The following is a 24,544-nucleotide window of genomic DNA, read 5'->3' on the forward strand; positions in this document are numbered from 1 at the left end:
CTTTATGTTGGAGAGACACATATGTGACCTCATCAGCTGTAACACAGCTGGGTGGTGTTACAGCAGACACAGAAATGGGAGACCGCGGGGCCACTGGAACAGAGTAACTATGTCTGACATGGGTCAGGATATCTCAGTCTAGGAAGGCTTCCCAGAGGCAATATTTGTGCCAGGTCAAAAAAGAAAAGCAGAAATGTTTCAGATGAAGAATGGAGCACAGGCATTTTGAGCAGAAGGCACAGAATGTGGCGCCGTGGTGGCATGAAAGGGGATGCTACCTTGGGGAAGAATGAAAAGCTCAGAAGGCATGTGGCACAGTAGTAAGAGAGGATACTGGGAAATACATGAGGGCCAGAATGCAAAGGACCTTGGCCATTTAAATATTTTGGAAGAATATAGAAAAAAGTTTAAATTTAGCATACTCCCCATCATTAATTAAAAGTTACAAAAGTAAGATATGAGGGGAATTTCCTCTCTGCCCATCCAAAATAACCTCACTGAGGAAACCTCTGCCAAGACTAGAAATTGTTCCTTCTTTTTCCAAAATTTAAACAGGGATTTTTAAATAAATATTTAAATCACATTAAAAAAATAATAAAGTATTCTAGAAGTAATTATCTGCAATTTTTTTTTTCCAGTTAGTAACAGAGATATTTTTACAGGTCAATTTATACAGAACTATCTTGTTATTTTAAACAGGCAATGAGGAACTCACAAGGACTCTAAATTTGAAGGTGAGTGAATCAGATCTCTTTTATGTGGAGGCTGGACGAGAGAGAAAAGACCAGGGAGTCAACTCTGGAAGGTAAGGGTAAGAATTCCATTGGAAAGGCCACAAGAATGAGATTTAAGAGCAATTTCTAGGTTAAAATCAGCAGTATTCAGGGACCAGTGATAGACATGCCAAGCAGAGGATCTGGTGAAGGTTCATTTTGTTGTGCATAATAGAAGCTACTCAGAGTAGCTACAGAAGAAACATTTGGAAGGAAAGATGGAAGAGTGGAACTACAATGTGGCCTGAGGATGTTTGAAATCAGAACTAGAAATCTCTCAGGAGTCAAGATCACGGACTACTCTTTCTAGAGCCTTGGTCTTTCATTCCAACCTCTCTCTGAAGGCCCACCTCGTTGTCCTCTGTCTGCTTTGTGTACTGTGGCTCCTTTAGCTGTACTAGGAGGCTCTACAGAGCAGGCTCCAGTATAGATAGATCGTGTGTGTGTGTGTGTGTGTGTGTGTGTGTTCAAAATTCCCTGGGCAATTTCAACACAGAGCAAAGGTGAGAAACCTCTAGTTGGCATGTGTTCACTGTCTTGAGACACCATTCCCAAGTTCCCAGGAGAGGATGTGATTGGTCCAGACGGGTCAGGGTCAGGGGTTGCTCTGGTCCAGTCAGCTGCATGCATCGCGGAGCACCATGCAGAACAAACTCGGTGGTAGCCCGGCCTCGAGGACATGGTAGTGGAAGGGGAGGGAGGGAGTGGCCTGAGACAACAGGATTTTGTGGTTCCACACAGCACAGGCAAATCAGGTTTTGTGTTTACCTCTTGCTCTGTCCCCTAGAGACACAGCCCTGGCCTGAGTGAAAAAAATGAGTACTCTGTGTCACTGGCAGCGGTCCCATCACACCCCTCTCTGCCTAAAAGGGCAAAGGGAGCTACTGAGTCCCTGGGCGTCCGTCGCAGGCCTGCCGGGTCCCTCCAGCACAGGGAGCCAGCACCCCCTGAAGCTGCCCCAGTCTCCAGCCACTTAAGCAAGTGGGGATGGCAAAAAGCACGCCTCCTGGGAAGTAGAAGCAGAGGCAAACAGCTGTAAAATGATACTTCATTGGAGTCAGCTTCTTGTTTGTCAGAATGAGTAAGTGGGAGTGAATTGTGCCTTCATAGTTCCATCCCGGTTTGGGGGAGGAAGAGGACCGAGAAAGAACTGACCAGAGGAATCTGATTCCTCCAGGAGGAGGCCACTTAATGTGTCTTCCCCTATATTTACCTGCGGTTGTTAGGCTTCTCCTCCCACTCACCTCAGCCACTCTCCTTAAATGGAGAATTCCTCACATAGGGCTTCCACCAGAGGAAGGGAAGTTTGGCGACATTTGAAGGGACTTAGCCCAACCACAAGAGATTTCTGTTTCCTGTTCCTCCAACTCAAAGTCATATTATTCTGGGGAGAACGGCGGCCTTAATATAGCTGCAAACCTCAAGAACAGCCCAGTGGTGGGTTTGAAGCCAGCAACCTCTTTGTGTTTCTGTTTTTCTAGGGTCTTATCTTCCCTTTTAATATCCTACCACCCTTTCAACACTCTTTCCACGCTTCGCCCACTCCGTAATTTATGGATGTGTTTTTGAATGATTTTCTTCAGTTTTGTTTTCACACCTCTGGAAAAGATAAGGGAGTTCGTTGTTACGCCAAGACAGAAAATTTACTTCAGACTCAAAAGACCTTATGGCAAGTTCCAGATCTGCCACTTACTGGTTTTGTAAACCTCAGGCAAATGACTTGGTTTTCCTCCCCCATTCTCCTATGGCTGTGTTTATATTTCTGTTATTCTGTGTATCACATCTCTGTATCCTAGGAGATTTTAAACTTCTTAAAGCTAAGCTTTTATCTGACAACCACAATGCCTAGCATAGTGCCTGGCACATAGCAGATATCCAAAAAATATTAAAATTTAACCTCTCAGAGCATACCAAATCAAATAAGGCAATTCATGTGATTTGCAAACTGTAAAGAAAAATACGTGTCTCAAAGCTGTCACAAAACCATTACAAAAATTTGTATTGTTTTTTAAAAATATATATGGTCTATTAAATTAATGTTACTTTGTATTTGGAATGTTTAGGGTAAGGGATTTGAGGGGAAAGACTAAGATTTCTCATTCGCAAGGATTTTACTAATCACATGACTTAATCTGTTTCTAGCCTAAGCCTCTGTTCTCCCCTGTGGTGTTTTTTCACTCAATCATATAGTTTAATGGTTGATATATTTGGTTTAAAGGATGATAGCTCTAAACCAGGGTTTCTAAACCTCTGTACTATTGACATTTTGAGCCAGATCCTTCTTTGTTGGGTGGGGTGGGGGGGCTGTCCTGCATATTGTAGGATATTTAGCAGCATCTCTTCCAGTCTCTACCCATTAGATACCAATATCACTTCCTCCCAGTTGTAAGAATCCAAAATGTCTCTAGACATTGTCAAATATCAAATGGAATGAGGTTGGGGGCAAAATTGCTCTCCTTCCCTTCTCTGTGAGCACTACTGCTCTGAAGTTTTGACTTGGGCTTTTTTTCTCTTTCATCTTCTATTATTAAGTTTCTCAGTATTTTAAATGCATAAGCTCAGGTTACTTAAGCTCTGAGTCCTACTCAAAGCATTTTTTGCTGACTCGGGTTTGAAGATATGCAAGTCCTTCAACACATCTGATTAGTCAGAGAAAATTTCCCAGCTCTTGCCAGAGGAATTCCCTCTTTCTGCTTTACCCTTCCATTCTCAGGGTTGGTACTCCCTTTGTATCTATCCTTTACTCCAAGACTTCAAAGATCAAGCCTACAATTCTATCCTCATTTCTTCTATGGAGCAGGCAGGCTTCTCACCCTTCGGCCTCTGAAGGCCTGACTTCTCAGAGTTCCCCAAGTAGACACATAATTGTGACCCCTCTGTGAGCCTCATTGTACTTAGAGACCCTAGGTCTGTCACATATACACATTTTGGCATGGTCCTTTCATATTACGACAAGGCACAAGTCTCTCTTAAGTGAACTACACCCATGTTCCTACTTACACAGGTACTTTTGCTCTTTCTCTCCTTTCCTCTGCATTTGGTGTCTCCATGGACTTACTCCAATTCACAGGCCATGACTTAACTTTGCTAACCCTTTGATAACTGGAGCTAATGACAGTCCTCTCACTGCAGATGAGATGCCTACTTTCTGCCCCTTCCCTGCTTACTTACCTTCTTTTGAAGAGCCCGGAAGTTCATGCTCTTGTTTGACATTTATTTTCTCCAACATGCAAAATCTGTTATTAATAGTCTCCACTTGTTTGCCTCTGAACTTGGAAAGCATGGATTTACCAAGTACAGATGCTACCCACTTCTGTGCACACCTGTGATTCTGGCCCTCCACAAATGCCTCTCTCCTTGCTAGAAAGGATACTGTCCCATCAATGGAAAATGCCCCCTATCATGCACACTGCTTCCCTATCTCCTTGAGAAACCACATTTAGAATGGGACTTGCTGTCATCTGATTGCCTTATGGTCATGTTGGATGCTCAGTGTCTTATATGTAACACTTCTACTTGCTTTTGGAAAGAGAGTTTGCTAACTCAAAATTGCTACCTTAATAAAGTAGTATGACTAGCTACTCTTTAAGATAATATTATGAAGATATTGTGAGTTGACATGTTAGAAGACAAGAGAGTAGTTAATTAGGAGCCCATCTGAAGAGGAAATTTGGAAAGGCTGTTTAATGTGTCCAAAATGTTTTAAAATAATTCTCTCCACATTGACAACCACCAGCACTCTGAGTCCCAACTTAGTGCCTACTATATATCATTTAAACCTTGGTGAGGTTTTATTGGAGATAAATATTAGTATACCTGTCTAACAAATGAGGAAAATGAAACTCCGAGGTGTTGTGTGAACTTGACCAAAGGCACACAGTAAAGTAGCAAATTTGAGATCCAGTCCAAAGCCAGATAAAGTGAGATGCTTAATATTACCATAAAGAACAGAGATTTTGACAAAACTCTGAAGCACAGTAAGATCTTGTCCAATGCCAATAATTATGAAAAACACCCACAAGTATAAAAAACACCCACAAGATTAGTGATCAGAAGACCTGGATTTTAATCTGCACTGGACTAACTTTCTAGCAGAATGACCATGGACAAACAAAATTACCATGGCTGAACATCAATTTTCTCATCAAAAATAGAGATTAAGGGTTTTTGTAAATAATTATATTAACTACTGTTTTACAAAATGGTAGTTTGACCATAAGCATTTCCCAGGAGTCTCATCATTCAATGGTGGGAAGAACCTGGCTTCACTACTCAAGTCGAGTTAGACAGCCATTGCCAAGGCTGTATGAAGGTAATGGTGTTCTCTTTCCCATAACATCAGCGATGACACAGGGAGAGTGACCATGTCAGGCCACGGGGGAGCCTCTCTAGTAGGCTGACCACATTTGGAACACAGACAGGGCCTCTTCTGAGTAACCACAAGGAAAGGACAAACAGACTCTGAGGCACTCCTCCAAGTGGCTGGCCAGCGCCCATGGGCTTCAGAGCACTGTGGTTAACCCTAGAGTCTGTCAGGAGGGAAAAGTCCCAGCTTTTCAGCTAGTTGCTTCCACAAAAGTAAACCAAAATGAGTCATATAAAGATGGAGAAACCAGCAGAGACAGCCTTCCATGTAAGGATCACCAGAAAGAATCAAAGCTGGAGACAGGAGAATTCAAAGGACCTGGGCGGCTGATGTTCCCTCTCAGTGAGTCACTGTGTAAGACACATGGCAGGATGTGAGCTTGTGTGTGTGCATGTTCACGTTCATGTGCAATGAAGGAACTTTGTGTGTTCTTCTACCCTCCCCCCCCTTGGTTGGTTTGCCAGCTACTGTCCTACATCATTTTTGTGGATTGGAAACTTATACAATATTATTATTAGAGGGAGAACTTGGTTCTTTTTGATATTACAAAATTGCTCTTTGAAAAGTTTGGATCAATTCAATTTTCATTCTCACAAATAGAGTATAAGAGGATCAGTTTATTTCACCAATGCCAACTTTGTAATAGTATTATTTTCCCCACATATATGTTTTTTAAGATTTATTTTATCTATCTGACAGAGAGAGAGAGCACGGGGTGGGGGGAGGGAGAGGGAGAGAGAAACACAAGCAGACTCTGTGCAAAGTATGGAGCCCGAAGCAGTGCTCGATCCCATGACCCTGAGATCAGACCTGGGCCAAAACCAAGTGTCGGAAGCCATCCAGGCACCCCTCCATCTATATTTTTAAAGTCACACCTACTTGTAGGTCTTACTTTAAATTACTTTCATATAGTGTATAGCATTATGAAACATCTCCTTCTCCCCCTCCTTACTCTGTTCCACTTTCTATGGTAACCAACTTCAGCCAACCGGATTTTAGTGCTTCTGATGGTTGCCATAAAATACTAAATAATATGCTTATATCTCGGTTTCTTGATTTATCCACTTTCTAGTGTTTTTTGACTGCTGCACATGAGGATTTGTGCTAACTTATCCTCACTATATAATTGAGGAAATTGTCCCTCTACTCTCTCCTCCTCACCCCTTCCCCCCCTCCACTTCCTTCACCTCTTGTCTTCTGTCATTACTGCCCCATTCCTTTTATATACTTATTAGGTTTGCAATAGTCATTTTATTTTATTTTATTTTTAAATATTTTATTTATTTATTCATGAGAAACAGAGAGATAGAGAGGTAGAGACATAGGCAGAGGGAGAAGCAGACTCCATTTAGGGAGCCGGACGTGGGACTCAATCCAGGATCACGCCTTGGGTTGAAGGTGGTGTTAAACCTCTGAGCCACCCAGGCTGCCTAATAGTCATATTCTATTCTGAAACCAAAGTTAAGCCTTTCATACTTTTTCTAAAAATTTATTCTAAATTTTGAAAATCAATAAGCAGTTTTTATCACTGTAAATAAAAATTATTTACTGAAGAACCAAGGAAGGAAATAATCCTAAGCTACTCAAAAGAGAATGTTCAAAAGTCAAAATCAAGTAAGTCTTCTTTTCTGACCCTAATCAGTTTCTCACAACTATACCTTAATTTAGGTTGCTTCTCATTTGGATCAGGATTTTACTTCTGATTTTTGTTTTTTTCTGAGGTTTCTACTTGCTTTTCTTTTATAAACTAATTAACAGAAGAAACATATATCCTCACTACCATATCATTAAGAATATCCAGTTTCTTAAACATACCAATTTTGAATGGCCTAGTTTTATCTGATTGTCTTCTAGGTATGTTCTAGTTGCTCTCATGTGGATTTTTTTTTATTTTAATTACACCCTTAAGTTATTTCTAATATTTCTTGGATCCCATGACTTTCTTTTTCTTGGATTCCTCTTTCATCTTATTGGAGAACACACAAATAATCTTTCTTTCTTTTTTAAGATTTATTTATTTATTTTAGAGGGAGGAGGGGATGAGAGAGGGAGAGAGAATCTTGAGTGGACTCCACACTGAGCACAGAGCCTGACAAAGGGCTTAATCTCACCACCCTGGATCATGACCTGAGCTGAAGGCAGACAGTGCATAAATGTTTGAATCTTTGCCTATAGGCATTCTGAGAATTAAAAATCAATTGTGGGCAGCCCAGGTGGCTCAGTGGTTTAGCGCCGCCTTCAGCCCAGGTTGTGATCCAGGAGACCCGGGATCAAGTCCCACATCAGGCTTCCTGCATGGAGCCTGCTTCTCCCTCTGCCTGTGTCTCTGCCTTCTCTCTCTCTCTCTTTGTCTTTCATGAGTAAATAAATAAAATCTTAAAAATAAATTAATAAAAATCAATTGTTAGTTTTTGTAACATTGTAATTGTGTAAATATTAACTGAAAGATTCAGTAGTATGGTTCTGAAAAACTCTTTATGTGCCCTGATATTTGGTAAAGTTCGGTTGAATTGATAATTCTAGATTTAAAAAATCACATTCCTTCAGCACTCAAAGGCATTGTTCCACTAGGTTACTCTTCTGGCATCCAAAGTTACTGACAACAAGACCATGGACATGTTAATTCTTATTCTTTTATGGTACTCTATCTTTACTCCCTGGAAACACTGAAAATCTTCTGTTTGCATTTCATGTTCTAAATTTTATCACAACATGTATGGGTTCTTTTAAAATTTTTTGTTTGCTCAATCCTCAACAACTCCTTCTAATTTGAAAACTCTTTGCTTTTATTTTAATAATTTTTCCCCTTGGGATGCCTGAGTGGCTCAGCAGTTGAGCATCTGCCTTTGGCTCAGGGTGTGATTCCGGAGTTCTGGGATTGAGTCCCACATTGGGCTCCCCGCAAGGGGCCTGCTTCTCCTTCTGCCTGTGTCTCTGCCTCTGTGTGTCTCATAAATAAATAAATTAAATTAAATTAAAAATAATAATTTTTCCCCTTCATGTTCTTTGTTCTTTCTGGAATTCCTACCAGATAAGTGTTAGACATCTTGACTTGATCCTACATGTCTTTTAACTTATCCCTCATATTTTTCATCACTGTCTTTTTGGTCTATATTCTGGAATACTTCCTCAACTTTACTTTTTAGCCCTTCTATTGAAGTGTTTAGTTTTCATAAACTCTGGCTGTCTTTGGTATATCCACTCACATTTACAAGTATATGTTAAAAGGTAGAGCATATGGACTTGCACGGCTCACTGTAGATATAGGGGTAGAAATCAGGCTGACTGCATGCCCCCTCCTCAGGGCCAACACAAGGACAGCCTCACTCTGGAGGGGCCAGCCTCACTCAAAGAGCCCTAGACCTCCTCCCAGGCCAACTGTTAAATTCCCCTAAAGAGCACAGTCATCTCTGAAGGTGACCAGTACACGGCTGGTGACTCTGCACCCATGGCAGGGAAGTGGTGGGAGTGAGGGTGGGCAACCGGCTCAGCTGCTGCACAAATCACCCTGCACATGGTCATCCTGAGAGCCAGCCTGCACTCCATTCCTATTTAACCAATCTGTCAACTCAGGGCTTGACATCCCTTCCGGATCCCCCAGGGAGACGGCTCTCCTTCCAGGAGTCCAACTCTCTCACAGTACCATCCTTTCAAGCATCCTGGCTTCCCCTTCTGTGGTTTATTTGACAATTCAATCCCATTTGCTTTCCATTTTCTGGAAAACCATCAAAAACTCTGCTGACATGCCTACCTGCTGCTCTGTGTGCCACTGAATTTATCCCCTTGTACACATCTTTCAATAGGTGTCTGAGTGGGAGGGAAAGATCTAGATGGGCCCACTTCACTTGGAACTAAAACCTGGAGTAGTACTATTAAACATTGTAAACTTCATCTGGGAGGCAAATATACATATCATCTTCCACTTGCCTTTCTACAACTTTTAGTGGGGTTGAGTTGTTCTCATATCTGATCGGTCATTTAAACTTGTTCTATGAAGAGCCTGTTTACACAATGAGTGGTTCTAGACATCATTCAGGCCCAGCAGATGTTCTGCTTCAGCTCCTTACCCGGACCCAACTTTAGGTTGCCAAGACACGCTGCTGTGCTGCTCATGAGCCTTTAACCTTTGTGAGTAGTAATTCATTGTTCTTTATGAATTATTAATCCCCAAAGTAGAGCTATTAATTAAAAGAGCTGGACATTCTCCTTTCTCAATTTTTCTTCCTGTTCCTTTTTTCCTGACGTTGTTGAGAAATTAAGGGCGAAGAGAAAAGGATGCACCACATCGTGATATTCTCTCCTGAAGGCAGGTTTCCATCTTGTCACCTCCCTGAATCCTGACTCTCTGTTCTCGGTGTTGTTCTATGAAGGACTTGAGGTTGGAGCCACTTCTGCTTGCCCATAAAAGTCCTCTGGAACATGCCAGGCTGGCACTCCTGCCCTGTATGCCACTTCCCAGCAGGACATCAGTGTGAGATGGAAGGCTCTGTGAGTGGCACCATTCCTGCAGCTGAGGTTCACAGTGACAGACACCAATGTCCACTTTTGTCAGTAACCCAGCCCTCACCTTGGTTTATATCAGCTGAACTCTCTCTACCCCCTACAGCTTAGAATCATGATGGTATTTAATTTCAATAACTCTCTGAACGAAGTTCTTTATTTGGGGAAAGCATCGAACCCCTTCTGAAAAGAAAAAGTCATGATAATCCTGAGAAAACTTGAAATGATGGATGTGTCTCTTAGGATTTTTATTTTTAAGTAAGACCAGGAATTTTAATACACTTATGCAGCATACTGGGAAGATCTGGGGACTTCAGAACCTACATTCTCCCTCCAAGCCTGGCAGGGGGCCGCAGGAGTGTGAGTCTGTCTATGGCAGAAAGCCCATACCTCAAGGCATTGAAAATGATCTTCCTCCCACTTATCTCATGGGTACACAAACTTCTGAATTTAGGAGAGAGAAAGAGGAGCCAGAGGGAATGGCCTTTAATGAAGGTCGAGTGGTAGTTTCTCTCAAAACTTCTAGCAAGGCTTCAATTTTATCTTCAATCATACTGTGACAAGAAGAAATCCTACCTAAGGAGACTCAAAGAATGGGAGTCAGACAGGAAAAATCCCACTTCCTTCCAGGGATCCTCAGTTGCAACCCACAAAGGCAAAGGGCTTTGCACACAGTAGGTGTTTGTATCTGTCTACTGGGGCCACCATAACAGAATCCACAGGCCAGGGGCGCTTAAACAGCAGACATGCATTTTCTCACAGCTCTTGAAGGCTCATGGGAGGCTCAGAGTCCAAGATCACGGTGCTGGCAGAGGTGGGTTTGGGTGAGGACTCTCTTTTTGGCTTACAGAACTTCGTCTTCCTCTTCTGTCTTTCTCTTCTAAGGACACTAGTCCTCTCTGATTTGTGCCTCACCTTCCTGACCTCTTTTGACCTTAACTACTTTCTTAAAAGTCCTATCTCCAAATAAAGTCACATTGGGGGTTAGGGCTTCAACATACGGATTTGGGGAAGGACGCAATTTGGCCCGTGACAGTATTGAAGAAACACTTATGGTTAACTAATTAATAATGCGTTATCTAACTGCTTTCCTGGATATGTGGGGACTCTCATATACTCCACAGAGGCTGTAAGAAGAAGAAATGATCCTTGTCCACATCCTTTTTGTTCTTCCTCAAGATAATGCCGCTGCCAATATGATTGCACCACTAAGGTCATTGGGCAAGTTCTGATAACGTTTCTGGGAGATGGAAACATCCACATGTCCATGACCAGCCAATACCTCATCCCCACTCCACCCCCACATGGAGGCCTGGCCCCCTCTGTCTGTCTCTGTTCTTATGTCTCTCTAGCCCAGGGAGTGCAGAGAACCTGAGATCTGTATTTGTTACTAGGGTGAAACGGAGGCCCCACCTCAGTGGGGCAAGTTCTAATGATATGTTCTAGTTCAGTGTCTCCAACGCTGTGCTTTGGGGCCAGGGAGTGGGGGTAGGCAGGGGAGTAAGTGGGTACTGTGCACAGCCCACAGAAATAGCAGTACTGTGCTTCCTATTTGCTATCATGTGCTCTCTCTCACTCTCTCTCTCACTCTCTCCCCTCAGAGAAGAGGTATCTTTGGCAAGGAGAACATGGGCATTCCAAGGCCTTAGCCAAAATGCCATCAAAATCTAGTCCATGTCTTTAATAAAGACTGAGTTTATTCTTCCAGAAGTCTGCATGGTCTCCCTAATGAAGTGTCATGTGAACATAAGGAGACTCTGGTTCCAAGCTAGAAATGTGTTTGCTCACTGCCCGAGCACCGAACTGAAGGACTGGTGCGCTACATGAGGAGCCAGAGCTATACAGTGTGGTCCGCCCCAAGCACATGTGACCCAGACTGGTTTCTCAAGGGGCTCATCTCCTCTCACTGGCCCATGGGCCATCCAGGCCATCTGAGCTGTGTTCAGAACTGTCCTGGTACTCTCCGGACTCCTAGGGCATCACGGCTCCACCTTGTTCTCATTTCACTGTCCTGCCTCACATGTTTCTTTCCTCCCTAAATCCTTTGATTCTCAAAATTATCCTTAACACATTTACAGCCTGCAAAGTGTTTTCACATGTCATCATTGAATTCTCACAAGTACCATGTGTGGTGACAAGACTCATTCATTCATTCATTCACTCATCCACTCATTCAGCAAGCACTAATGGAGGGCTTAGCACTGTGCCAGGTACTGGGATACAGAGGGACTGAGGCATACTGCCCACACTTGAGGAGCTCAGAGACCCCTAAGGAAGAGACAATGTCACTGTCACCACTCGGTATGATAGCTTACATGAGAGGAGGAGGGAGCCTTGAGACAGCCTGTTTTGGTGGACTAGGGTGGTTTCTGGAGGAAGAATATGAATCTCAGTAGAGGCAGGGCAAAAATGGGGTCAAAGGAATACTAGGCAAGGGAGAAAACCATTCAAATTATAAAAGAGAAAGTCTTGCCCATTTGTGGCACTCTGAGTAGGTGAGCATGGTGAGAGGTAGAGCATGAAGTTGGGGAGGGAAAATGGGCAGGAAATGAGTCAAGAGAGGAACTAGGACTTGTGAAGGAGCTTAGATTTTTGCCCATTGGAAATAAATAGGTGATCACTAAGGGTGTTAAGTACAGAGGCCCAAGAGCTTGGCAATTCAGAAAGAGCAATCATGCAGGAGGACACGGGAGTTACGGGTGAGATAGACTCGGGCACTGCATCGGCCCCGGAGGGAGGCGCGGTGATTTCAACCCAGAGCAGTGGCAATGAGGATAGAGAGCAGGATTGGATTCCAGAAACATTTAAGAGGGCTGTATGGAGCTTGTGACTGAATGTGGGAGGTAAAGGAGAAGCTAGGGCAAACATCTAGCTTTGTTTTGGGGCGCAAGGGTAGATGACAGTGTCACTGACCTCAATGCAATCAGGAAGAGGAGCAGGTTTGGAAAGAAAGGTGAGTGTGTCAGTGGGGCATGCTACACTCTGGGGGTCTATGAATCCCAAATGGAGATGTTTGGGGAATTTGGGTTTAGGGCTCAGGAGGGGACTGGCTTGGTGATTGGAATTTGGGAGACACTGGTGTATTAGCAGTAGATGCTGTAACAGCAGTGTGTGAGGTCACCCAGCAGGAAGATGAAGATGCCTGACGTCATCTGATGGATGGGAAGATTGAGGCCAGCCCAAGCTCTCTCGGCTGGCACATGGCTGAGCTGGGCCTGGATGCAAGTCATCTGCATCTAAGCACAGTACCTTTCTTGCCATTCCAAAGCCTTTGCAGAGATCCTGGAAATGAGCCCAGCCATACCCGGAGACCAGCAGGTTTTGCCTCTGTGGTTCTTCTGCTTCTCCAGTAGGCAGCCCCTGGAGAAGACTTTGCTGTGCTGCTCTTGGGGCTCTGGGAGGGTAATCCAAGTACCCATCCTAGAAACGCCCTTGAATGGGATAAGGCACAAAATGCATGCTTTTGGGGCACCTGGATAGCTCAGTTGGTTAAGCAGTTAAGTGTCTGTCTTTGGCCCAGGCCATGATCCCAGGGTCCTGGGATTGAGCCCCAAATCAGGTTCTCTGCTCAGTGGGGAGCCTGCTTCTCCCTGTCCCTCTGCCTGCTATTATGCATTCTCTCTCTGTCAGATAAATAAATAAAATCTTAAAAAATATTGCACGTTTGCTGCCATATTCACAGTTGCATATGATCCTTACAGCTGTCACTCACTGCCCTGACCCCTTTTCTAGGCTCTGCCCACAACAGGTCCTTTGCGTCACCTCCCCTAGTCACCCAAATTTACCTGTGTTAGGTCCCATTCTATCTCCTCTCTAGAATTTAGGTTCTCTGCTACACCCTGTGATAAAGCAATTCCTGCTTAGTACTAATAGGTTAATGAAAAATCCATCCTACAATATTTACTCCTTCAACCAGGATCCCTGGAGACGTGTAAGCAGCAGTGCTAAAGGCAAGAACTTGGCAGATTATTGAGGAAAGGATAGGAGTGTGAGCAGGAGAGGAAACAGAGAGAAAGTTGGGAACTAGATCTCCATGAGTATATTTCATATCACATTAAAGTGTTTGGATTTGAGTTTATTCAACGTAAGACAGGAGTCTGCTTGTCCACAAGCTCCTTTTTGTCATGACAGTTGACATTCTATTTTTCCACCTGGCAAAACAATTGATGTGCCTGCCCTTGACTACACACATACCACAAACATCTCTAACTTCCTGGTCTGAAATACAACAAGGGTGCCTGGGTGGCTCAGTCAGTTAAGTGTCTGACTCTTGCTTTTGGCTCAGGTCATGTTCTCAGGGTCATGAGATCAAGCCCCACATTGGGCTCTGCGCTGGATATGGAGCCACTTAAGATTCTCTCTCTCCCTCTGCCCAACCACACTGTCTGTCTCCTTCTCTAAACAAAACAAAACGAAACGAAATGAAGCAAAACAAAACAAAACAAAAAGTAAACCCCCTCCACAGACACACACACACACAAAATCAAGCATGAACTACAACAGAAGTAAAGACAGAACAGTTTTCAAATCAAGGCTGCAAGTTCCAAATCTACCTTCTCAAGTGCTGTGAGTGCTATTGGTAGATCCAGTGTGGGCCAGCTTAGAAGTGCACTCAGAAACAGTGTTTACTAAGGAACAAGTTGAGAAGAAATCCTCTGCATGAGGCATTTTTTTTCTTTCTTGGCAAAATACGATTTGCTGTTTTCAAGTTAATGAAAAGAAGGCGGTGGGGACTGAAAGGTCTTTTAAAGGAAGTACAAACTTGGGCAGACTGAGAAATACTTACAAAACAGTCTGTCCTGCTCCAGTTTGTCCTGTTCTAGCCTTGCAGGACTCAAGCCACAGTGACCTGAGGGTCATGGTAATAAAGAGCCCCCGGGGGTTGGGGTTTGGAGTGGGGTAGTGTTATCTGGCACAAGATGCACAGAGCATCGGCTTATCTCAAGGGTCTATGACTATATGAGGCCCTGGGGCATCTTGCCTTCCTGGGTAGCAGGCAGCTGGCAGCCCCACCCCCCGAGGAGCCCTAGAGCACTAGACCAAGACCGCAGGTGGTGAGGCAAGCCCAACCGCCTCCCAACTGCAGACAGGAAATGCTGGAGCACTGGGAATCAGGGTAATGGAGTTCATGAAATCACATGCTTCCCGGCTGGAATGGAATTGTAAGGCTGTGCAGTCATACTCCCACTACTTGACATCTGAATTTCCTCCACAACATTCCCATCAAGTGGTCATTAAACCAGAGCTTAAAAAGCTCCTATGACAGGACATGATTATCCTTCAAAGAAGGCCATTTTGTCTTTGCACAATTCCAGCTGGAGGGCCAGTCTTGCTAACACTGAGTCTGAGTGCCTCTCTAACCTCAGCTACCTGGTGCAAGATGATTTTCTGCAGACACATAGATGCAAAAAATCTTAACTAAAATTTAACAAATCAAAACTAACAACATATTACAAACAAAACCAAACAATTGACTATGACCAAATGGAGTCTAACACAGCTCTGCAGGATAGTTTAACATAATAATAATAGTAATCAATGTAATTCTTCATATTAACAGACTACAAAAGAAAAATTATATGATCAACTCAACTAATACAGAAAAAGCATTTGACAAAACTCAACAACCTTTCCTAATAAAAATTCACATCAAACCAGGAATGGACTGGATCTTCCTCAGCTTGATATGGAGCATCTGTGAAAAACCTAAAGCCAACATCATACTAACTAGGTGAAAGGATGAATTCTTTCTAAGAGTGAAAACAGGAAGGTTATCTGTTCTCATCACTCTTCCTTAACATAATATTGGAAATCCTAACCACAACACTAAAGAAAAAAGAAAAGCATATAGGTTGGAAAGGAAAAAATAAAACTGTCTTTATTTGCAGATGATATGATTATCTACACAGAAGATCCCAACGAATTAACAAAAAATACCCCTTAAATTAAAAAAAAAATTTTTAAGATTTTTAAAGTTTATTTGAGAGAGAGATGGAGACAGATCATGAGCAGAGGGGGGAAGGCAGAGGGAGAAGGGAGAAGCAGACTCTGCACTGAGCAAGGAGCCTGATTCCAGGCTCAATCCCAGGACCCTGAGATCATGACCTGAGCCAGAAGCAGATGCTTAACCAACTGAGCCACCCACGCACCCCTACCTCTTATAATTTATAAGTGAGTTCATGAAGACAGGATACGAGATAAACACAAAACAATCACATTTCTATGAACACCAAAATTAAAACCACAATATCATTTATAATCACTTTAAAGAAAATGAAATACATATGCACTGAGCAAAACAATGTATAGTATATGTATGCTGAAAATTGCAAAATGCTAATGTAAGAAATTAAGGAAAACCTGAACAAATAGAAAGACAATCCTGTTCATGGATTAGAAGGCTCAACATAAAGATATTATTTCTCTCCAAATTAATCTATAGGTTTAATGTAATTTCTTCTTTTAATTTTAATCCCAGTATAATACCATATAGTGCTACATTAGCTTCAGGTCTACAATATAATGATTCAGCAATTCTGTACATTACTCAGTGCTCATTAAGATAAGTGTTCTTTTAATCCTCTTCACCTATTTCACTCATTCCCGCCACTCACCTCCCCTCTGATAATCACCAGTTTGTTCTCTATAGTTAAGAGTGTTTTTTGGTTTGTCTCTTTTTTTCTTTGTTCATTTGTTTTGTTTCTTAAATTGCACATATGAGTAAAATCATATGGTATTTGTCTTTCTCTGACTGACTTATCTCACTTAGCATTACACTTTCTAGAGCCATCCGTGTTGTTGGAAGTGGCAAGATTTCATTCTTTTTATCATTGAGTAATATTTCATTGTACATATATATATACCACCTCTTTACCCATTCGTTTGTCGATACTTGGGCTGTTTTCATAATTTGGCTGTTGTAAATAATGCTGCAATAAACATAGAAGTAAGTATCTTTTTGAATTAGTGTTTTTGTATTTTTTGGGTAAATACCCAGTAGTGGAATTACTGGACCATATGGTAATTCCTATTTTTAATTTTTTGAAGAAGTCCCGTACTGTTTTTCCACAGTGGCTGCACCAGTTTGCATTTCCACCAACAACAGTACACAAGGATTTCTTTTGTTCCACATCTTCACTAACACTTGTTTCTTGTGTTTTTGATTTTAGCTATTCTGGGAGATATGAGGTGATATCTCATTGTGGTTTTGATTTGCATTTCCCTGATAATGAGTCCTGTTGAGCATCTTTTTCTGCTCAACAAGACTGCTTTTGTTCTGTTGGCTATCTGGCTGTCTTTGGAGAAATGTCTGTTCATGTCTTCTGCCTATTTTTTAATTGAGTTATTTGTTTTTCTGGTGTTGAGTTGTATAAGTTCTTTATATGTTTTGCATATTAACCCCTTATCAGATATGTCATTTTTCTAGAGATGTCTCCTGAAGCAAATGAAACAAAAGCAAAAATAAACTATTGGGACTACATCAAAATAAAAGGCTTCTGCACAGCAAAGGAAACAATCAACTGTTTGGGGCGACAACAGCAAAGGAGGCTGTGGGGCGATGTATGAAATCCAGATCGAGTCAGAAGAATTTAAGGAGAAAAGAACCGTCCAACAGCATCAAATCGTCAATCAGGCAGTAAAAGAAGAAATCAAAGGGATGCACGGATTGCGGATATTTACCTCTGTCCCCAAACACTGACCACGGCCTGGCTACATAGATGCTGCTACTTAATGCCTTTGGATGAACTTGGCTGACACCATCCTTTCCTAGGCATATATCAAAAAAGTTATGTATTTTGTTCATAGACATTTCTGTATTATAATCATAGAAGGATATGTTCTCTATTTAGAGATTAATTAAAGGCAACAGACAACTGAAAAAAAAAAGTAATTTTGTTGATTGTTTCCTTTGCTGTGCAGAAGCCTTTTATTTTGATGTAGTCCCAATAGTTTATTTTTGCTTTTGTTTCATTTGCTTCAGGAGACATCTCTAGAAAAATGTTTCTATGGCCTAAGTCAGAGAAATTACTGCTTGTGCTCCCTTCCAGGATTTTTACGGTTTCAGGTCTTACATTTAGATCTTTAACCCATTTTGAGTTTGCTTTTGTGGATGATAGAAGAAAGTGGTCCAGTTTCACACTTTTGCATGTAGTTGTGCAGTTTTCCAACACCATTTGTTGAAGAGACTGTCTTTTTCCCACTGCATATTCTTGCCTCCTTTGCCAAAGATTACTTGACCATATATTCATGGGCATATTTCTGGGCTCTCTATTCTGTTCCATTGATCTATGTATCTATTTCTGTGTCAGTGCCTTACTGTTTTGATTACTACAGATTTGTAGTATATCTTGAAATCTGGGATTTTAATACCTCCAGTTTTGTTCTTTTTCAAGATTATTTTGGTTATTCAGGGTTTTTTGTTCCATTTAAATTCTAGGATTATTTGTTCTAATTCTATGAAAAATGCCATTGGTATTTTGATAGAGATTGCATTAAATATCTAGGTTGCATTGGGTAGTATAGACAGTTTAACAGTATTTGTTCTTTCAATCCATGAGCATGGAATGCCTTTCCATTTGTTTGTGTTGTGTTCAATTCCTTTCATCAGTGTTTTATAGTTTTCAGAATACAGGTCTTTTACCTTCTTGATTAAGTTTATTTCCAGGTATTTAATTACTTTTGGTGCAATTGAAAATTCGATTGTTTTCTCAATTTCTCATTCTGCCATTTCATTATTAATGCATAGAAATGCAACAGATTTCTGTATACTGATGTTGTGTCCTGGGACCTTACTGAATTCAGTGATTGGTTCTAGTAGTTTTTTGGTAGAACTTTTGGGCTTTCTATATATAGTATCATGTCATCAGCAAATAGTGAAAGCTTTACTTCTTCCTCAGTAATTTGAAAGCCTTTTATTTCTTTTTGTTGTCTGACTGCTGTGACTAAGACTTCTAGTACTAAGTTGCATCAAAGTGGTAAGAGTGGACATCCTTGCCTTGTACCTGACTCTGCCATTGAATATGATATTAACAATGTGTTTTTCAAGCATGACCTTTATGATGTTGAGGTAGGTTTAATGTAACTTCTATAAAAATCTTAGCAAAAATTTTTGTAGATATGTACAAGCTTATTTTAAAATTTATAAGGAAACGCAAACACTCTAGAATAGCTAAAAATAATCCTAATAGACAAGTGGCAAGAATCACTTTGCCCAATATTAAGACCTACTATACATTTAAAGTAATCAAAACAGCATGGATTTCTGGCAGAAGAGTAGACACATAGAGGAATCAAACAGAACAGAGAACCAAGAAATAGATTCACACAATATGCCCAACTGATTTTTGACAATTGTCCAAAAGCAACTCAAAGGAAGTAAAGATCACCTTTTCAACAAATATTGCTAGAGCGATTGGATATGCATAGGCAAAAAAAAAATTTTTTTAATAAAACTTGATTTATACCTTAACCCTTACACAAAAATTAACTCAAAATAGATTATAAACTTAAATGTAAAAAATAAGACTATAAATTTTTTAGGGAAAAAAAAAAAAGAAGAAGAAAATCTCCTTTTAAAGCCAGACAAGGAGTCCTTAGATTTGACACCAGAAGTTAATCTATAAAAGACTGATAAATGGGGCTTTATCAAAATTAAAGTTGTTTTTTTTTTTTTTTTCTCTATCAAAGACTCAAGAGAACAATAAGGCAAGCTACAGGGTTAGAAAAACATTTACAAACCATATATCCAACAAAAGATTAGGACTAACATTTAGAATATATTAAAAAAAAACTCAGAAAGCTCAACAATAAAAAAAAAAAGATCAATATAGGTAGAAGACAAAGATATGAATTCACTGAAGAAGCTATCAATGGAAAGTAAGTACATCTGAAAGATATTCAAATTAAATGCTGTTAGAGAAATGCAAATTAAAACAACAATGAGATATCACCATACTCCTATCAGAATGGTTAAAATAAAAAATAAATACAATACTAAATACTGGCAAGGATTTGGTAAAACTGGATCATATATTGCTGATGGGAATGTAAATTAGTGCAGCCAATCTGCAGAACAGTTTGGAAGCATTTTATAAAATTAAACATGCAGGGGCATCTTGGTGGCTCAGTCAGTTGAGTGTCTAACTCATTCTTGGTTTCATCTCAGGTTCTGATCTCAGGGTCAGGGGGATCAGACCTTGCATCAGGCTCCACACTCAGCAGGGAGTCTGCTTGAGGATTCCTTTCCCTCTGCCTCTCCCCCTGCTCATGCTTCCACTCTCTTGTTTTTTTTTCTCACAACTGCATGTTGCCTGGAGATAGAAGGCCAGGGGGTCAGGGCAAAAGGGAAAGGCAGGAGGTGGGGGTGACAAAGGAGCATGAGGAAAGTTTGGGAGGTTGATGGATATGTTCACCATCTTGATTTTGGTGATAGTTTCACAGGCATATGCATATGTTAAAACTTATCAAAATGTACATTTAAATATGAATAGCTTATTGTATGCCAATTATACCTCAATAAAGCTTTTTAAAATATATATCTAAATATGTATTTTTAAAATAATTTTAATATAAATGTATATGTAAAATATGTAAGTATTTTATATATATAGAATATATTTTTTAAAAAATATAAAACATATGCAGGGGCACCTCGGTGGCTGTATATTTTTATAAATACATTTTTAAGTATAAAAATAAATACAGTTTTGAAAAACATACAGGGGTACCAGTTAAGTGGCTGATTCTTGGTTTCAGCTCAGGTCATAATTTTGGGGTCATGATATGGAGTCCTGTGTTGGCTCCATGCTGTGTGTGGAGCCTGCTTAGGATTCTCTCTCTCCCTCTCCTTCTGCCCCTCCCTCCACCCCATATATACATGCTCACTTGTGCTCTCTCTCTCAGTAAATAAATCTTTAAAAATATGTATATATGTGTTTGTATAAATATGTATATGTATATATATATGCATGTGTGTATATAGATACAGACTCCTGTGGCCCAGAATCAGAATCTTCAGGGGTGAGACAGAGGAATGTACACTATAGCCCACCTAGAGGTAAAACCACCGAAACTCCATACGACATGAGATGAGCAACAAGAATGAAAAGGAATGGGTTAGGATGGAATGTGGTGTGATGTGATGGTATGGGCCTTGAAGCTCTTGACAAAAAGCTTAAGATGACGAAATAGAAATACATACGACTTCTGAGAAGGGAAGTGACATGATTAAAACAAAGCTGCCACAACCTGATGGTTGAAGAAGCTTCAGAAGTGGCAGCTCCTGTGTGTTCACAGAAGAGTAATGACTGGTTGACTCTTCCAAAGTTTCAAGAATGCCAAAGACTGGTCAGTGTTTTCATGGGTGACCTCATTAATAGATAACTTGATTGCATCATATGATTCTACCACTCTAGATGGTGACTTTTCTCAGTGATTTTGTGCTAGAAGTTCTTTATCTTCATTAACATATTCCTGGTCTCAGCATTTTAAACACCCTACCTGCCACAGACTCAGGCAAGATTAGTGTTTTGACCTGTCATGATTTTTAAAGGGACTTCAGGTGGTGGCTGTCTAGCCCGTGACCCTTTGGCCTGAGAACTGCGCCTGCTCTGCCCAGCAGTGCATGCCTTTCAGCAGCTATTCTTGAGCTACGTAGATTATTGACCCAGGTGGAACAGAGTCCCCAGGAAATTGGAATTAAGATAGACATGAACTGGCTTTGTCTGTAACCTATACACAGGTCATTCAGGTGCTATGTGGTGGTTGAGCTGGTGATGGTCAACCTGCAGGCAGAGAGAAGACCACCGATTTGGGAGAAGCAGAAGCCAGGACTGAATGGAGCTCTTGGCATTCAGTGACTCTCAGTGACTCCCTGTCTTGGGTGAGTGCAGATGCCCCCATAATCTCACAATATGCCCCTTTTCCCGCCAAAGCTGCTTTGAAGTGGCATTCCATCATGAGTCGCTTCAGGAGATTTGATTTTGATGGTTAATACCATCACAAACCCCATTATACCTGTTATGTCCCATATACTGATTTTAAATTCACAAAGGAATTTTGCACAGCTATTTCCAAAGGTGAATTCATATCCAGGGCTTTTTGGTTTTCCCTTAAGTAACAGTGAAGCTGACTTTTCTGTTCAAAGAGGAAACTGCTGACCAAGGAGGGACTGAGATGGCTTCCAGTAAGGGAGATGAAGGGAAGCATGTCTTCCCATGTTCAGGAAGTGACGCAGAGATCGAGGCTCAGAAACAAAACCATCCTGAATATAAAACACTTCCTGCTCTCTGCCTCTCTTTCCCCATTTGCATATTCTTTCTTCATATCTCCTCTATACCCTCCAGATCTTAACTTGAGCCTTTTTTGGAGGAGATCAGGAAACAGTTGTGCCCGGTGTCTCTCATGTACAGATGAGCTATCACTAAAGTGTGGACCAGCCCTTTCTCTAGGTTAACCAACCCCCTTCCCCTCAGCTGCACAACCTGCTGCCCCTCCCCGCTCAGTTCCCACAGTGGAGCTCAGACGTAGACAAATGGAGATCAGTCCTCTCTTTCTGCCTCCCAGAGTTTCGTTTAGTGTCTTCCCTTCCCTTCTTTACATTCTCTCTGTGACTTCCAAAGTTCAGGCCTCATCAACTCTTACCTGCATACATGACTAAGCCCCCTGCCCTGTCCTGTCTTCCTGCCCTTTACGTATAACTGCCCACAGACTCCCTCCTTGACCAAGGCATTCTTCTGAGGCGCCCTCGCTGTGATCCTACCACTCCCTGGCCCCAAAGCCTTTCCTCTTCATGTGGAAGCAGGTGTTGACTCTGCAGTCGTGCATTCACTCCGTCCTCTATGAGCTGGCCCAACTGCTCTCCCACCAAACCCCCTTTTGTGCTTCCTGTGGTCCAGTCCAACATGCTGGGTACACGAGCTGATGCCATGAACCTGCACACGTTTTCTGGCTTCTACACACCCTCTGCCCAAATATTCCTGTCCTGTCTTGTCCATGCATGTTCTGCTTTGTCTCCAAAGCCTAGCTCCGTGTGCCTTCCTTTGCAATTCTCCCCAGACAGAATGAGTTATTCTGTGCTACCCAGTCACATAGTTTATGTTTTTGCTTATAAAACTTTTTAATGTCTGGCTTATAGTCCTAGGACATGGACCTGTCCTTCCCGCTAGAAAGCCAATGCTTTGTGGACAAAGCTGGGCCCTACTGCTCCCAGTGAGTTCCAGGACCCTAACTGAATGCAGGGCACTGCAGTATATGATCTGGGCATATTGGTTGGATCAGGTTTTTGACAAGCTGTGTGCTCACAACAGTTTCCTCTGGTCGGGTGATTACCGTTTCAGAAGATGCATGAGGTCAAATGACTCAGCAAAAATTCTGCAGACCAAATGACAGGAAGTAAGAGCCTCAGAAGCCGACTCTATTAACACTGATCTAAAACACATGTGTCTGGAGCCCCAGTGCCAGTGTGGGAGGATTTTCCACAGCATATGCCAAGGGTCTGCAGCCTGATACCATGCCCCGGGAGGGACAAACCACAGGCTCCCTTCACCCCTGTGCTGTCTGATGCCCCATCGAGGACACTTAGAGGTCTGCAGAGCCTTGAGCATGGCAGAGTTGTGCCTCCCCTCTCCAAGAAACCCACCTGTCTGGATTTTCCAGATAATGGAAACTTGCCCCTATAAAGCACTCAAACTTTTCAAAGTAAAATCCATTTTGATAAACAACTTCCAAAAGGAAGAACAGAATCCAACACTCTCTCATCCCCTCAAGCCATCGTGAATGTTATTTGACCATTTCTTGATAGCTCTGGGCTCACATCAGGTATACCAGTTGCTGTTTTCCCCACAGGCTTCACTGCTTCTTTTGTATCTTCAAATTGTAATAATTAGCAATGATAGCCAGCACTCATGAGCCCTTCCTAGGTGCATAATTATTTCATTTTGGCTTCACAACATCCCTAAAAGGTAGATGTTATTTTTTTCCAGTGTTTAGGTGTGAAGCTGAGGAGAAGGGAGGGTAAGTGGAGCATGGTTACATGGCAAGTTAAATCGTGGAGAGTGGTCCTAACCCAGGCAATCAGCTTGAGCCCACATTGACAAATCCTTTACTCTGCTGGCTTCCCTCCGCACTGAAATAAAGTGATCAAACTCATCCAGGGACTTTCCTGGGTTTAGCACTGACCACTCTGAGTCCAGGAAAATGCATAATAGTTGATTACCCTAGCCTGAGAGCAAGAGAGCACTCACTGGAATGCTTGGCTTTTGTAAACCAGACGTGCTATTTCTGATCATCCACCCCTAGCCATTGAGGATAGTAAAGGAACCCAGTAACAGTCAGACCAGGAGGGCCAGACAGAAACAGGCCTCCTAAGACAGTCAATAATGTTGCTCTCCTTGAAAGCATATCTGTTCAACATGAGCACAGGTGAGAAACTTCTGTGAATGAAAATTGTATACTTCTTTCTTCATAATTCAAAATGAGAAATGGCTACATATACTTATGGTGGGCAATTTTCTAAGCCAGACCATTTAGTGAGACATATTAAAGGGTATATCATTTAGGTAATAAAAAAAAAAAAAAGAAGAAGAAGAAGAAGAAGAAGAACCGGGATACCTGGATGACTCAGTGGTTGAACATCTGCCTTTGGCTCAGGGCATGATCCCAGGGTCCTGGGATTGAGTCCTGCATCAGGCTCCCCACAGGGAGCCTACTTCTCCCTCTGCCTGTGTCTCTGCTTCTCTCTGTGTGTCTCTCATGAATAAATAAAATCTAAAACAAGGAAAGGAAGAAAAGAAAGAAAGAAAGAAAGAAAGAAAAGAAAGAAAGAAAGAAAGAAAGAAAGAAAGAAAGAAAGAAAGAAGAAAGAAAGAAAGAAAGAAAGAAAGAAAGAAAGAAAGAAAGAAAGAAA

The 24,544-nt window shown here is 41.7% G+C and overlaps 2 long non-coding RNA genes across 5 annotated transcripts in view; one reads left to right on the plus strand and one right to left on the minus strand.

Annotated features, from left to right (window-relative positions):
* LOC140637995 (uncharacterized) overlaps positions 1-24,544 on the minus strand; it is a 57,528-nt gene that overhangs the window by 15,064 nt on the left and 17,920 nt on the right. The gene's annotated exons all lie outside the window — the stretch shown is intronic.
* Positions 5,156-17,526, plus strand: LOC140637996 (uncharacterized). The gene is made up of 2 exons (XR_012035114.1): positions 5,156-5,481; positions 17,066-17,526. It is a non-coding gene; the product is annotated as an uncharacterized lncRNA (long non-coding RNA).

This window comes from Canis lupus, chromosome 8, assembly GCF_048164855.1.
Source record: "Canis lupus baileyi chromosome 8, mCanLup2.hap1, whole genome shotgun sequence".
In the NCBI taxonomy this organism is placed as follows: Eukaryota; Metazoa; Chordata; class Mammalia; order Carnivora; family Canidae; genus Canis; species Canis lupus.